This window comes from Marmota marmota, unplaced genomic scaffold (genome assembly GCF_001458135.2).
Source record: "Marmota marmota marmota unplaced genomic scaffold, marMar, whole genome shotgun sequence".
Classification (NCBI taxonomy): Eukaryota; Metazoa; Chordata; class Mammalia; order Rodentia; family Sciuridae; genus Marmota; species Marmota marmota.
The window spans coordinates 18510078-18524373 of NW_025999990.1; the positions used below are offsets into that span (position 1 = coordinate 18510078).

General features: G+C 37.7%; 1 protein-coding gene across 9 annotated transcripts in view; it reads left to right on the top strand.

Moving 5' to 3' along the window:
• The window catches only part of Dym (dymeclin), a 359511-nt gene that overhangs the window by 37825 nt on the left and 307390 nt on the right, over nucleotides 1–14296 (top strand). Inside the window, exon 2 of one of the 9 annotated variants that reach the window (XM_048806248.1) lies at nucleotides 435–530. The exons of the other annotated variants lie outside the window; for them this stretch is intronic. The gene's annotated coding sequence lies outside the window, so the exon portion shown is untranslated. The remainder of the gene's footprint in view (nucleotides 1–434; nucleotides 531–14296) is intronic. 9 annotated transcript variants of the gene reach the window in all.

The window sequence follows — 14296 nt, forward strand, 5'->3', positions numbered from 1 at the left end:
GCATTTGGCACAGTCATGTAAAACTCATTTTTCTGAATACCATTGTGGTGTATGTTCATTTTTTGATACTTTTAAACAAAAAGACACAAGGAAGGCAAAAATGGTAAAAATAATAATCAGGAACAACTATTGTTAACATTTCGGTTGCATATCTTTTTAGTTCTCATTTTTGAATGTTCATCATATTCTACGCATTGTTTCTTTAACTCACATTTCCTACAACATAATTTTAATTGGTTGTAGTCTACTTTATGAATATCCATGAGTTATTTAATTAATGTCAATCATTCCATTGTTTCTTATTGAACTTGATTATACAGAAAAATACAATGAATTTCCTTGTAACCAAGTCTTTGTCATAATCCCTAGTTATATAAGTAGGTAGATTCTTTATAGTAGATATTCCAGTAAAATAATATTTTCTAACGACTTAGATAATCTGTCATTGAAGAGAAGTCAGTAAACACAGAAACAGAAGGAAAAATAGTATGTTTTTCCATCACATAAAGATCATCACAGTTGTTATTTTGGTATGTATTCTTCTTACTTTTATAGAAATACACATATCCTGTATATGGATGTGTATTTATAACTTTTTTTTCTTTTTTCAAAACTTGTATTATACCATATTACATAATTTTTTGAAATAATGTATTTATTTCCTTTTTAATAAATGAATCTTCTTTGATTACTTAAAAAATAGTTATTAGACACATTTAACAGGCATTGTTTTTAAGGGTTGAAAATATGAGAGATAAAGTCCCTTGTCCTTATGCAGTTTATATGTTAGTGGAGTAGATTAATAATAAATAAACAAGTATATATGGTCATTCTTGGAAATGCTAAGTATAATAAAGAAACATTAAACAGAGCCAGGCCATGGAAAGGGATGTAATGGGAGCAAATACCAGCAGGAGGTTTCTTCAGAAACAGCATGTGAACAGACACCTGTGGCATCAGGGAGTGAGCCATGCATATTCCAGGGAAGAATATTCTAGGTAGAGGGAAGAATGAGCATAAAGAATCTGAAGCAGGAGTAAGTTGTGTGTGTTAGAATAGAAGATCAGTGTGGTAGAAGTGTGAGCAAGGAAACAAATACCCCAGGGATTTTAGCCATGTTAAAGATTTTTTTATGTTGTCTAGTATTCCAGAGATGAATATCTTTTAATGTTGGTATTTGGGAATTGAGTCTAGTCTGCTATAATTTACCAATTGTCCTATAAAGTGGAAAGATTTTAGTTGTGGTTGGACACAATACCTTTATTTTTTTTATGTGGTGTTGAGAATCAAACCCAGCACCTCGCACATGGTAGGCAAGTGCTCTACCACTGAGTCACAATCCTAGCCCTCAGAATTTTTTATTGTGTTTAAAATATGCATAACATAAAATTTACCTTTTAAAAACATTTTAAAATATGTAATTTAGTGTTAAGTGCATGTTGTACAACTAACCTCACTCTCCATTTTCAGACCTTTTCATCATCTGAAACAGAAATGCTGTACTGATTAAACAGTACTAACTTCCTAATCCTTGCTCCTTTCAGTTCATGATAACCTCTAGGCTACTTTCTGTCTATATGAATTTGTCTACTCTAGACACCTTATGTAAGTGGACTCATACAATATTCACCTTTTCAGAATTGCTTTAGTTTACTTAGCATAATGTTTTCAAGTTTCAGCCATATTGTAGCATGTGCCATAATATACATTGTGTGTGTATACTGTATCATATAATGTTTTTTAAACTTCACTTTGTCACACTCTTTTAACAAGGGCTTCCATTTTTCTTTAGGGTTGTTAAATTCTTTTATTTATTTATTTTGGTACCAGGGATTGAACCCAGGGGTGCTTAACCACTGAGCCACATCTCCAGCCCATTTTATATTTTATTTAGAGACAGGGTCTCGCTGAGTTGCTCAGGGCCTCGCTAAGTTGCCTTGGCTCTGAACTTGAGATCCTTCTGTCTTAGCCTCTCAAACCTCGGGGATTACAAGTGTGTGCCACCGTGCCAGGCCTGTTAAATTCTTTTTTTTAAAAAAATTGCTTATAGGTTCTTTTTAGATATACATGACAGTAGAGTGTATTTTGACATGTTATACATACATGGAATATAACTTATTCTAATTTGGATCTCAGTCTTGTGATTGTACATGATAGCATTATTAAATTTTGATAACCATTTGGATTTTTCTTTTAGATTTTTCTTGTAATAAAAGAAATGTACATGTGCTAAGAGGCTTTGCTAACATGATCATCATTGTTAATTTACCAGTTATTTATCAAGCACTTTCCATGTGCCAGGTGCTGGGCTCATTGCCTTACGTGCATCTATCTCTTTGTTTAGTTCTTATATTTATCATTATCCCATGCATAGGAAAAGTCTAGGAGGGTTGTCCAGCATTATATATCAAGTGGTGGTAAATCAGGTTTATGTAACTCCAGAGATGTATGATGTATTCTGTTGCCCATCATGTGACACTGTCTCTTTTGGGAAAATAGACTAATCCCTGTCTCAGCCTCAAGTAATGACAAAGAGCTATGATGTTAAATTATCTGGATATATATATAAATATAAATAAAATGTTTTGAAGCTCTTTGAAAGGTATAGGTCATAGTCACAGGTACCTTATGTTTGAATGCCATTATTCACAATAATACATGTAAGCTTATGGTTTATCTATCCAATATTTTTTATCTGTCTTCAGTGGAGTGTATGTATCTTTTCTCTGCTTAGAGGAGCTGCCTGAATGATCCTTTCTCAAAGTTTTTTAATCTCTTTCCCCAGTTGAGAAACAGGAAAAGAGATTTTGTTGAATTGGGTTACAAGTTTCTAACTGAAAGAAACAATTAAATGATTGTAAAATTATTTTTTTCTCTGACTCTATGGTGCCTGTTTTTGTGTTTTTAAATTCTTTGGCACACTTTGTGTACAGTTTTATTGCAACTTTTCAAATTGAAACAGTCTGCTCTGTCACAGAGGTGGACCTGGGATAACTACTAAACTGTCTTCTAAATTCTTTTCTAGTTCTTTCATCATTGGTTTTGTTAGAGTCTGTAAACAAGTCAAAATAACACCTGGCATTTTGCCAGGGGAATGTTGGAGTTCGTAAACAAGTCTGGATGGTGCCTGGCAAAATGTCAGAGGGAATGGTTTGAGAAGTAACAAAAGCGAGCCATTAAGTGTGGAGATTCCTTATTGGTTGACTGATGTATCTAGTTTATGCTAATTAGATAAGCTGTGTGGAATGTATAAATACTGCTCCTGTCCTGCAATAAAGGGCTTCCACTCCTGCTGTATCAAGCTACAGAAGTTATTCGTCACCCCCCTGATTATTCTGCTGCAGCCGGACTGCGGCAGATGGTGGCCCGTTACGGGGAGCCCCGGGACACTTGGGGGTAAGTGACGAAAAAAAGCTGCCCGTCCATAGATAGGACGGGAGCAATCTGCTCGTCCCTAGGCAGATAGGGCGAGAGGAAAAATGGCCATTTTAAGAAAATGGAGAAGATTGATACAGTATGTTTGTGTCTTGTTTTGTCTAAGTATATTGTATTGTCTTTGTGATGAAAATATGGAAGGGATGAGAAGTAAATTACTAAGGGAAGAAGGCACCCCAGTGGAACCAAGAATAGTTAGGGCATGTGTTGATAAGAGCCCAGGAACTCTAGTCAGAAAGAAAAAGAAAGTTCAAAAGAAGAAGGATTATCAGGAAAAAAGTTGCAGCAAAAGGCTATTACTAAATACTTTTCGTTACCGGAGGGTGCATGAAGCGGAGAGGCAACTGCCGAGTGTGCAAGCCGGTCACAGCGCAGCAAGGATTTTCCAAGAGGTGGCTGCGACTGGCCCTTCCCCGCCTCCTGGCCGGAGAGCTGGCTCTTCCACTGCCGCGAGCCCAAATCTAGACCTGACCTGGAGGCACAGTCTCGCAGGCTCTTGCTCCCTGTGCCCAGTAGCAGTTTGAGTCCGGGACACTCCCCAGGGCCATCTGGGGCTGCCCAGGATGCCACAGCTGGCAGAAGACGCTACCAGCGTCCCTGATGTTTGGTCATTTTCAATGCCAATAACTAAGCTACAATGGTTCTCCCACACCTGGAAGCTGATGAGTAATGAGCACTATTAATGCTTATTTCAAATGCAAAAAAAACCTTGAGATAATGTACTAAATTGTTCAGAAGGTTGTTTTCTTAGTGCAATGCTACAGGAATTTTCTTTAGCCATCCGGAGTTCCTGCCTTCATCCCAGTGCCAGTGAAGATGAAGGTGGAAGAATTTCCAGTGTTGCTGAAAACCGGACGAGACTTCGGCTGAGAAACGGACGAGACTTCGGATCAAGCTAGCTGCCTGCAGAACTTACCTGGACTGTGATTTAAGCTAGCTGCCTGCAGAACTTACCTGGACTGTGATTTACCTGGACTGTGAGTTAATCTATTGAGACACTGCTTTACCTGGACTGAGACAACAAACTGTAATCTACAACAAATTGTAACTCGGTATCTTTGCTAACAGTGTCATTGCTGGTATAATTTTTCCAAGGGCTTCTTGCATGGAGCCATCAATTGGCTTGGTATTGTGGCATTTTGTATCCTCCCTTTCTGTTTGTAGCAGGTTATTTATGGTGTTTCTGTAAAAACCACTATGGTCGTTATTTAAATTAAACAAAAGGGGGAAATGTTAGAGTCTGTAAACAAGTCAAAATAACACCTGGCATTTTGCCAGGGGAATGTTGGAGTTCGTAAACAAGTCTGGATGGTGCCTGGCAAAATGTCAGAGGGAATGGTTTGAGAAGTAACAAAAGCGAGCCATTAAGTGTGGAGATTCCTTATTGGTTGACTGATGTATCTAGTTTATGCTAATTAGATAAGCTGTGTGGAATGTATAAATACTGCTCCTGTCCTGCAATAAAGGGCTTCCACTCCTGCTGTATCAAGTACACAAGTTATTCGTCACCCCCCCTGATTATTCTGCTGCAGCCGGACTGCGGCAGGTTTGCTTGGATGTTGACCAAAATAATGTGCTAGGCCATTTTACTAATTGAATACATAATTTAAGACTTTTCTTGGCCATCTTTATTTTCTCAAATTGAGGGACCACAAGAAGTTTAGTTTTTGCATTTTGAGTTAGAACCTTTTTTTCTTGTTCTTTCATTCATACCTTTCTATGCACAATTATTTTAGAAATGATTGAGTTTGCCCAGAATTAACTCCCTTAAACTTTGAAGTTTAAATGGGGAGAAACAACTAGCATCCTTTAAAGCATTAAATAAAGGAGCAAGCGAGTTTTACTTCAAGTGCACCCTTGATTTTTTTCTCACTGTATTGGTTGGATTCTGATTTTTTAAAGTCTTTTTTTCCCGTCTTGCTTTCTTGAGAAAATAAATGCAACATTATCTAGCATGGTAGTTGCCTGAGTTTTGACAGTTTAGTAGTTACAGTTGTTTCATTTTGGCAGTTGAATGTCAGAATACAGAATTGTGTGTGAAATCACATGAATATAAACACCTTTTTGGTTCTGCTTGATGCATTAAAAATTTCAATGATAAATTTATATGCAGTTTTTATCCTTTGACTTTTTGTTATAAATAGGTCCTTTAAAAACATTAATCTTTCCACTGTTTAACCACTGAATGGGCTGACTCTTATTCATTTTGTGAATGATGTCTATAATTCTCTTTGCTAAGGTAAGGCAGAAGGGAGTCTTTAGAAATGCTTCTATACTTTTCTGAATGGTTACTTGTTAATTTATCAGTCTCTTTTCTTAAACTGACAAATATTATGTATTTATCAGAATAGGTTGTGGGCTGAAAAATGAAATTATTAATATAAAGTGTCAAGTTCGAAGCAATTACAGAAGAATTTTCAGTGAAAGGGACTTAATCATTGTCAGTATTTATTTTATGGACCTCATAATTATAGTTTGATTGTTCAGTAAATCTGTGTTCAGAAGTCTATTATAATTTTCCCCCAATAGCTTTTTGCCTATTTGCTTTTCTTGAGTGCTTGTTTGGAGATTCTAGCAGGGGAACACAGCTACTTGTATACCCTTGACTGAAGAAAGGTCCTCTGTCAGGGAAGGTCGTCCTCTTTGAGTATGTGGCTTCAGGAGGGACTCACATGGAGCTGTGAGGGACAAAGGGTACACCTGCCTAGCTAGCCAGATCAGCCAAACCAACCCTGGTGATCAATGGGGTGACAGATAGTTCAGCCAGATCACCCTTACATTTCCATTTTCTTTTTCTTTTTTTTTTTTTTAAAGATTTGAACTATGAGTTTATTATCTGTTATTATTGAAATTCACATAAGGGACTGGTATGCCTAAAGGTAAAACAAGGGCAAGTATAAATTACTGAAAGTGGTGAATTAGGGAACAAAATATGGTTTTATTGTAGTTACAAGTCATCTATCATCTTGTTTTATACTCACCAAGGGTTGTTTCTATTCTGTCACCTCCTGAATTGTGGCCAGTGACATTTGGAGGTATTTTCTGCTTCAGTGGCTGATATAGTTGATCATCCCTCTTTATAATGAAAAAATATTATCCACAATATTTGCTAAAGTTTTATTTTTCTATCACAACTGAACATTTGTGCATGCTCACTAGATTATTCTTTAAAATTTTTTTTTTTTTTTTAAGTTCTGGGGATTGAATTCAAGACCTATAGATTCTCCATTTGAGCTATACCCCCAGCCCTTTTTCTTTTTTCCTTCCTTCCTCCTTCCTTCCCTCCTCCCACTTCTTTTTTTGAGATACTAGGGATTTAACCCAGGGATGCTCTACATCTGACCTACACTCCCAGCCCTATTTTTTAAATTTTATTTTTTAGAGAGAGTCTCACTAAATTGGTGAGGCTTGTCTGGAGCTTGCAATCCTTCTGCTTCATCTCCTGAGTTGCTGGGATTATGAAGTTTGTACCACTACAGCTGGCCCTGCTGCTAGACCATTCTTGAAGTTAAGGCTAGAGCTTTTTTTCATGCCAAGGGATTGTAACATGGAGTTTAAATCCAGAGGACATGTAAACTATACGACACCCTCCATGTTATTTAATTCAAAAATTGATTATCTAATGCAAGTAAAGAGTTAGGTGGTATTGAATAGAATTTGTTCTACATTTATGGTGTTATGGTAATAGTTGACTAGATAGACACCATATCCTTGATGAATTCCTCCTTACGGGCCATTTTAGGGGTGGTGGTGGCTATATTTGCAATAAAGAATCTTATGATTGCTTACTGCCAATCCATGTTTATCTAAGTATAAAGACCACAAGTTTTGGTGTCAAAAGATCTGATTTTATAGTTTTACAAATTTAGCATTATGTGGGCACTTACAAGCCACAGTTAAGCAGTGTTGATGGGTAATTGGTTAAATCTTTCTGTCATATAATTTATGAAACTTTTTAGTACAGAAATGTTCATTGACCTAACCATTAAACTTCTAGAATTTATGTTAAAGGGGATGATTTCAGAAATGTGTGTAGAAAGATACGTATATAAAGACATTCATAACAGTGTTTATGATAGCAGATAATTGCTAGCAACTTAAATGTCCACAAGTAAGGAGATTGGATAGGTAGGTAGATAGATAGATAAACAAACAAACAAATAAATAATGGTACATCTGCATGTTGGGACAACATAGCCATTAGAAATGGTCATATGTTTGTAGACAAGGAAAAGAATCTACAGCATATTCAGTGGTGAAAGCCAGTCATAAAACCATCGCACAGCATAATCTTGTTCATGTAGAATTGTTTTTGTATATATTTTAAAGAAGTGTATATTTATCTAACTTTTTGTATATGTTTGAATAGTTTTTTATTTTTATGGTTCACTTTTTTAAACTTATTTAGAAATTACTTAGATTCATGGAAAGTTGCAAAAAAAAAAAAAAATACAGGTCCCTAGCACCTTTTGCTCAACTGTAACGTTTTTTTGTTTTGTTTTGTTTTTTAAAAAACAAAACAGAGAGAGAGAGAGAGATTTTTTAATATTTTATTTTTTAGTTTTCGGCAGACACAACATCTTTGTTTGTATGTGGTGCTGAGGCTCGAACCCGGGCCGCACGCATGCTAGGCGAGCGTGCTACTGCTTGAGCCACATCCCCAGCCCCTCAACTGTAACATTTTGCACAACTACAATGCAGCATCAAAACCAGGAGACTGACTTTGGTACAATCCCTAGAGTTCATTGGTTGGTTACACTTGCATCCATTTGTGTGTGTGTCTATATAGCATTATACTGTTTTATCATATATGTAGATTCATTAAACCACCATCACAATCAAAAAACAGGACTGTTGCTTTCTTTTGAGGCACCCCAGGGATTGAACCTGGAGTGCTTAACCACTGAGCCATATCCCCAGCCCTTTTATGTTTTATTTTGAGAGAGCCTCACTAAGTTTCTGAGGCTAGCCTCAAACTTATGATCCTCTGCCCCCTGAGCCTCTGGGGTTGTAGGAGTGCACCACCATGCCTGGCAGATCACCTGCTTTTATGTGAAACTGCCTAAGTTTTACCTGCTTCCCTCCTAATATGGGAAGACGTGTAATGCTGGTAAATTTCTTTTAAGTGTATCAAGGAATACATGTTTAACAGTTTAATATTTGTGGGGTTTTTGTTGTTGTTGTAGCTGTTGAGGGTTAGGAAACTTGATTGAGCTGTGTGTCAGGCACTTTCCATACATTGCCATATGTTTCTCACAACTAGTATGAGATGGTGGACTCCCTCCTTCTTTTTATAGAGGAGGAAACTGAGACTCAAACTAAGTAACATGACTAGTTCATACCAATAGGAAATATGGACTCTAGGACTTAAATATTCAACTTTACAATTTGTATACACACAGTTTGAAAATCCATGTGTATGTAGTGAGCTTGAGTTTTGTTAATTGATGGTAGTGGTTAAATTGAGAAGTGGTATATTTGGTGGACACGTTTTGAAAGTGATCAACCTGTGAATCTAGTGGTTGCAGAGACATTACCTATTCTTGCTGTTGAAATTCCTTCTAGTATTTTAATTTGGTATAAAATTTTGGTGGAATTTAATCAGAATTTTTAAAGAGTATGTACTTCCCATGTTCTGATTTAGTAACAGTTAGTGGTTTATTCAAGTGTGGTAGCCTGACATTTAACAGCAGTTGTTAATTATGTTGTTGTGGACTCATGGTTAGGTCCTATCATATGTGCTAGTAGAGGCATTACTATTATAATTGTTGTTGTTCTAATTATCTTTTTAAAATTTCTTTTTTTTTTTGCTAAAAATCTCAGGATAGTTATAGTCAGGGTCAGATTTTTTTCAAACTAATATTTTATAAACATGATATTCTTTATCTACATTTATCTTTATAAAACCACTGGGAAAAAGAACCTAGTCTGTCGACTCTTCTTAGGCAGCCCTTGAAGCTCTGTGGCTGGCTTTTGGTCACGCCATCACTTCTGTCCCCCAACGTGAGCTTGCTTGGAAAATCTACTGGGGTTAGACACAGTCTTGGATGAGTAGGGTTGGCTGGGTTCATTGTGTCTGCTTCAAACACCAAGGTAAAGGGGTTCAGGACAGCAGATATGAGGGCCTTCCTCCAACAGCCACACCTATCAACTGGTGATGAGGACAACTTCTTGCTCTCCTACCTGTGTCATCAGGTCATTAGTTGGGTCAGATATTTATTTATTATTTTGAGATAGGGTCTTGCTAAGTTGCTTAGGGCCTTGCTAAATTGCTGAGGCTGGCTTTGAACTTATGATCCTCCTGCTTCAGCTTCCTGAGCTGCTAGGATTACACGCATGCACCACAGCGCCCAGCAGAGTCAGGTTTTTAACCACTGTTCCTTGCTGCTGTTGCTGTTATGTTGAGTTCTGCTAGTGTGTGTGTGTGTGTTTTTATTTTTTATTTTTTTTAGTCATACATGACAGCAGAATGTATTTTGACATATAATACATACATGGAACGTACATACATCAATCATATTGACTATTCTATTCTGCTGCCCTTCCTATCCTCCTAGTGTGTGTTTTTGATATTTTGCTTAATGACTCCTCATTACATTTGGGATAAAATCCAAACTCCTTAAATAGCGGTTTATTATTTTTCTCTGTTTTACCTTTCCAGTCTTCTCTGTTATGAACACTCCCCAGTAACTTAACTTAGTCATGTTATATGTTGGCAGATTTAGCAGAGGTGGCATAGATTACATTGATCAAGACAGGTTTAGAAGTAATTTGGAGGCGAGTCCAGTGATGCACACTACTTGGGAGGCTGAGGCAGTAGGGTCACAAGTTTAGAGCTCAGCAACTTAGCGAGGCCCTAAACAATTTAGTGAGATCCTGTCTCAAAGTAAAAAGGGCTGGGTGGTTAAGCACCCCTGGCTTAAATCTCCAGGATGAGAGAGGGGGGGGGGAATGAATATGAATTTGTTGGATTATTGGTATTTCTTGTGGAATTAAAAAAATATTTATTTTTCAGTTGTAGGTGAACACAATATCTTTATTTTACTTTCTGTGGTGCTGAGGATCAAACCCAGTGCCTCATGCATGCTAGGTGAGCGCTTTACCTCTGAGCCACAACCTCAGTCCTCTTGTGGAATTTTGTAGCAGTGCTCTTACAGAGGTGTGTGGAGAGTGTGAGATTGTTGTTGATGAGACTTATCTCCTCTGGGATATCTTTTCATGAAATCAAAGTAAGGAGGTAAATAGGTTTAGAATATAGCCCAGAAATGGCAGCAGTAATGTTTAAAAACTTCCTTGTGGTTGTGAAAATTTTATTAATTATTTTCTTGGTGAATTAATTATCTTCAGGGAAGCCCAGTGGAGGTTCTTAAAACTATGGAAAACTTACTAGATCTGCTAAAGATTTTCTAATGAAATGTATATGTGTGTGAAATTTTGGGGTACTTTTAGTTTCAAGTTCATTAGGATATCACTAATAAAACTGAGATTCCCTTTCTGTGATGCTGCCCAAATGATGGTGTGGCCAAGGTTTGAGAAGAGGGTGCCTGATGTTCCTTCACATAATAAGAATTGCTTTAGGTAGTCTTATCTGGTGTTTGCATCAATATGGTTGTTTATGTAAGTTAGTTTGTTTAGCACAGGTTTGACTAAGAGAGTATTACTGTTAAGTATTTATATAACCTTCCACTGTTGACAGTTTTCTAATTGATCTAGAGGTAAGGAGTTTATGTATTTATTTAGTAAGTTTGAAGTACTCTGTGTGGTTCTAATATATTTAATCTGAAGTATTGTGGATATTTGCTGCCTTTTTGTCCCCTTTTTGCATGTTTCCAGTGTCCCGAGTCTGCCTTCAAAAACAACATTCGGTTTCTAATTGTAATTGTCTTGGAAACATTGGCATGTTTTTGCAGTACCATTTTACTTTTATTTACTGCAAACGATGATTTGTTAGTTGCCTGCTGCCAGAACATCTGAGCTCATTTGTTTAACTAAAACAGTACCATGCATAGATGCCTATAACAGGCCGTGACAGTTACCAACCACCCCAGTTGCTTACCACCTCATTATGGCTCAAAGTCAAGCAAAAGGGAAAGCGGATTATTCTTAAAATGTTCCAGTAAGTTTAGAAAACTGGAGAATGGAGGGATGAGAGGAAAGAAATTCTATTATAACAGTCAGTGTGTTGGTTTTGGCAGGGATGTGCCTGGCTGATTTCCTTTGTAGAAATAAATAACACTTCAGAGTGCAGAAATTGCAGGAGTACTACAACAGATAGAGCCCTGTGAATCCTTTAATGAACAGATAACTACCAGGAGTTTTTATTTTGGCCAAGCCAGGCATAGTAGGCAATGCATGAGTGACTGAAGCACTTTCCTTGTTCCCACAGAGAATATAATCTAGGCACTGGGGCTGGGGATGTGGCTCAAGCGGTAGCGCGCTCGCCTGGCATGCGTGCGGCCCAGGTTCGATCCTCAGCACCACATACAAACAAAGATGTTGTGTCTGCCGAAAACTAAAAAATAAATATTAAAAAAAAATTCTCTCTCTCTCTTTAAAAAAAAAAAAAAATAATAATCTAGGCACTGAAGATGTTTTCTCCAGGAAGTGGTGATTGCTGAGGCAGGGAGCAGTGGTGGCCACATGCAGGGGGAACCAGATCTGGGGGGGCCTCATCACACAAGGCAGGTGCTGGCTGGCTTGACACAAGGGGGAGCTTTCCAAGAAATCAGACTGCTTCAAAAAGACACTTTCTTTTACACTTGGAAAAAACATCTTTTAAAATATTTTAATAAAAATTTAAACTTGAGGTCAGAGCTTGCCTCGAGGGCTGGAAAGTAGGAAGTGTTTCTTCAGGAGCAAGGGGAAATAGTTTTGTTCTCTGCCAAGGAAGTGCCTGACAGTGGCACTTATTCATTTAGTAAATTTTTATTAAGTGCCTGCTTTGTACCAGACTGAGAGTGCTGTGATGAACAAGGAGCTCACAGACAAGCAATTGGGCCATCTTACTACTGTGGGCTCAGTTTTATGATTGTGTGCTTTTCTTACCTGTCTCACCTGGTGATCAAGAAGATTTCTTGGAAAAAGTAATGTCCATACCAACCTTAAATGTTGGGCTTAATTCCTTTTTAAAGGCTAATATTATATTAAAGATAAATCAAAACCCTGTTTTGGGAACACCTAGCAACTTGCTATTGAAAGGAAGTTGAGGCACTGAACTCCATATTCCATCCATCAGGCATATTCTCCCAGCTTAATAGTTTGCCGTTCCCATGTTGATTGACCTTCAGGTCCCAGAATGTGCCAGGGTCTCTGTGACTGCCATAACCCTTGTCTCACTTCTGTTGGTTCTCTAGGACAGATGTTCCTTCTTCCTTGATTCCACCTGGGGGAGTTTGGGTACACATCCTGTGAGCTCACGCACAAGGCTGGTCTTAATTTTTTACTTGTCCTGCACCAAGCAGTCTGGCTTCTTCATTCCTCCATATAATTTGTAGGCAAAGGGATCTTTTCACAGAACCCAGCATACCTTTGGTGCCTAGTCAGTGTTTGTTGAATGAACCAGATTTAATAACTTTTGAAGGTTACAGTCATGTATATAATTGAAGCTCTTGGTTCTAGCCAGTTATAAAAGAGAGTGTCATTTTACTGAAAAATGTAGGAGCACCAGTGAAACAGATTTTATGCATGTGGCCTAGTTATTAACCTCATAAAACTCTTTATAGTCCTTTGCATTTTATGCCTCTTTACTTTTTCCCTGAGTAACCAAAACACTGAGTAATTCATGGTTCCCAATTTCTGTTAATTAAATACTAATGTGTATTTTAAAATCTGACTGCAGTTTTTAAATTAATTAGAAGTCTTTTGATATTAACAAAAATCAGTTTTGACTTAGACTGTGTGACAAAGAGGGGAATATGTGATGAAGAGACAGGGGCATTTCACAGATTCCAAGATTAGGAACACAGCCAGACTTCAGGAAGAACTGGAACTGAGACTTGGAAGGCCCGCAGGAATCCCAAGAGTCCTTTCTGTTTGCTTTTTTCGGCAAAGCTCTTTTATTCATCTTTCTTGTGAACTGGCTTTCTGTTTCTCAGTGGGGAGAGGGTGGCCTCTCATAATGCTCAGTTTTGCAGCCAAGTTCCAGCCATGTGGAAAGCCTGTTTTTCCATCTCAATTCCAAATTCCCCAGAACTTTGGGCTTGGCTCAGGTTGCCTGTCAGACCCTGATTCAGTCAGCAGCTATGGCCAGAGGTGGGGGTCATGCCGACACACCTGCTTCTGCTCATCTCTAAATAGTAGGTGGGGAGGTAGATAAAAAAGGTGTAAGGCAGACAGACAGCAGAGAGACATTGTGGGGCTGGCAAGCACTCTGAAAACATCTATAGAATGGCAAATACTGGAGACCTATAAACCACTGTGAGATCATTTCTAGTTTATCTCGCTCCCTGAATCAATTTCATATGAACCTGAAAGATTTAACTCTTCAAAATCATGTTCACCCTTTCTAATATGAATGTAAGTTGAGATTTTTAAGGTACTGGCATATTCACATGTAGTTGGGTCTTAGTTTTCTGTATGTGGTAACATTTCTTCTTTCTTTCTTTCTTTTTTTTTTTTGTGGTACTGGGGATGGACCCCAGGGCCTTGTTGCTTACAGGCAAGTGCTCTACCACAGCTACATTCCCAGCCCTGGTGATATTTCCTATATATGATACGTCTTCAGTTTTTGAGAAGTAGGGTCTAGCAATCTGTTCAATATGAATCTAAGGGGAGCCATCCATGTGATTTAAAATTTCTAGTAGCCACACTGAAAAAGTGAAATGAAATAGGTAAAATTAATTTGAATGATGTATTTAATCCA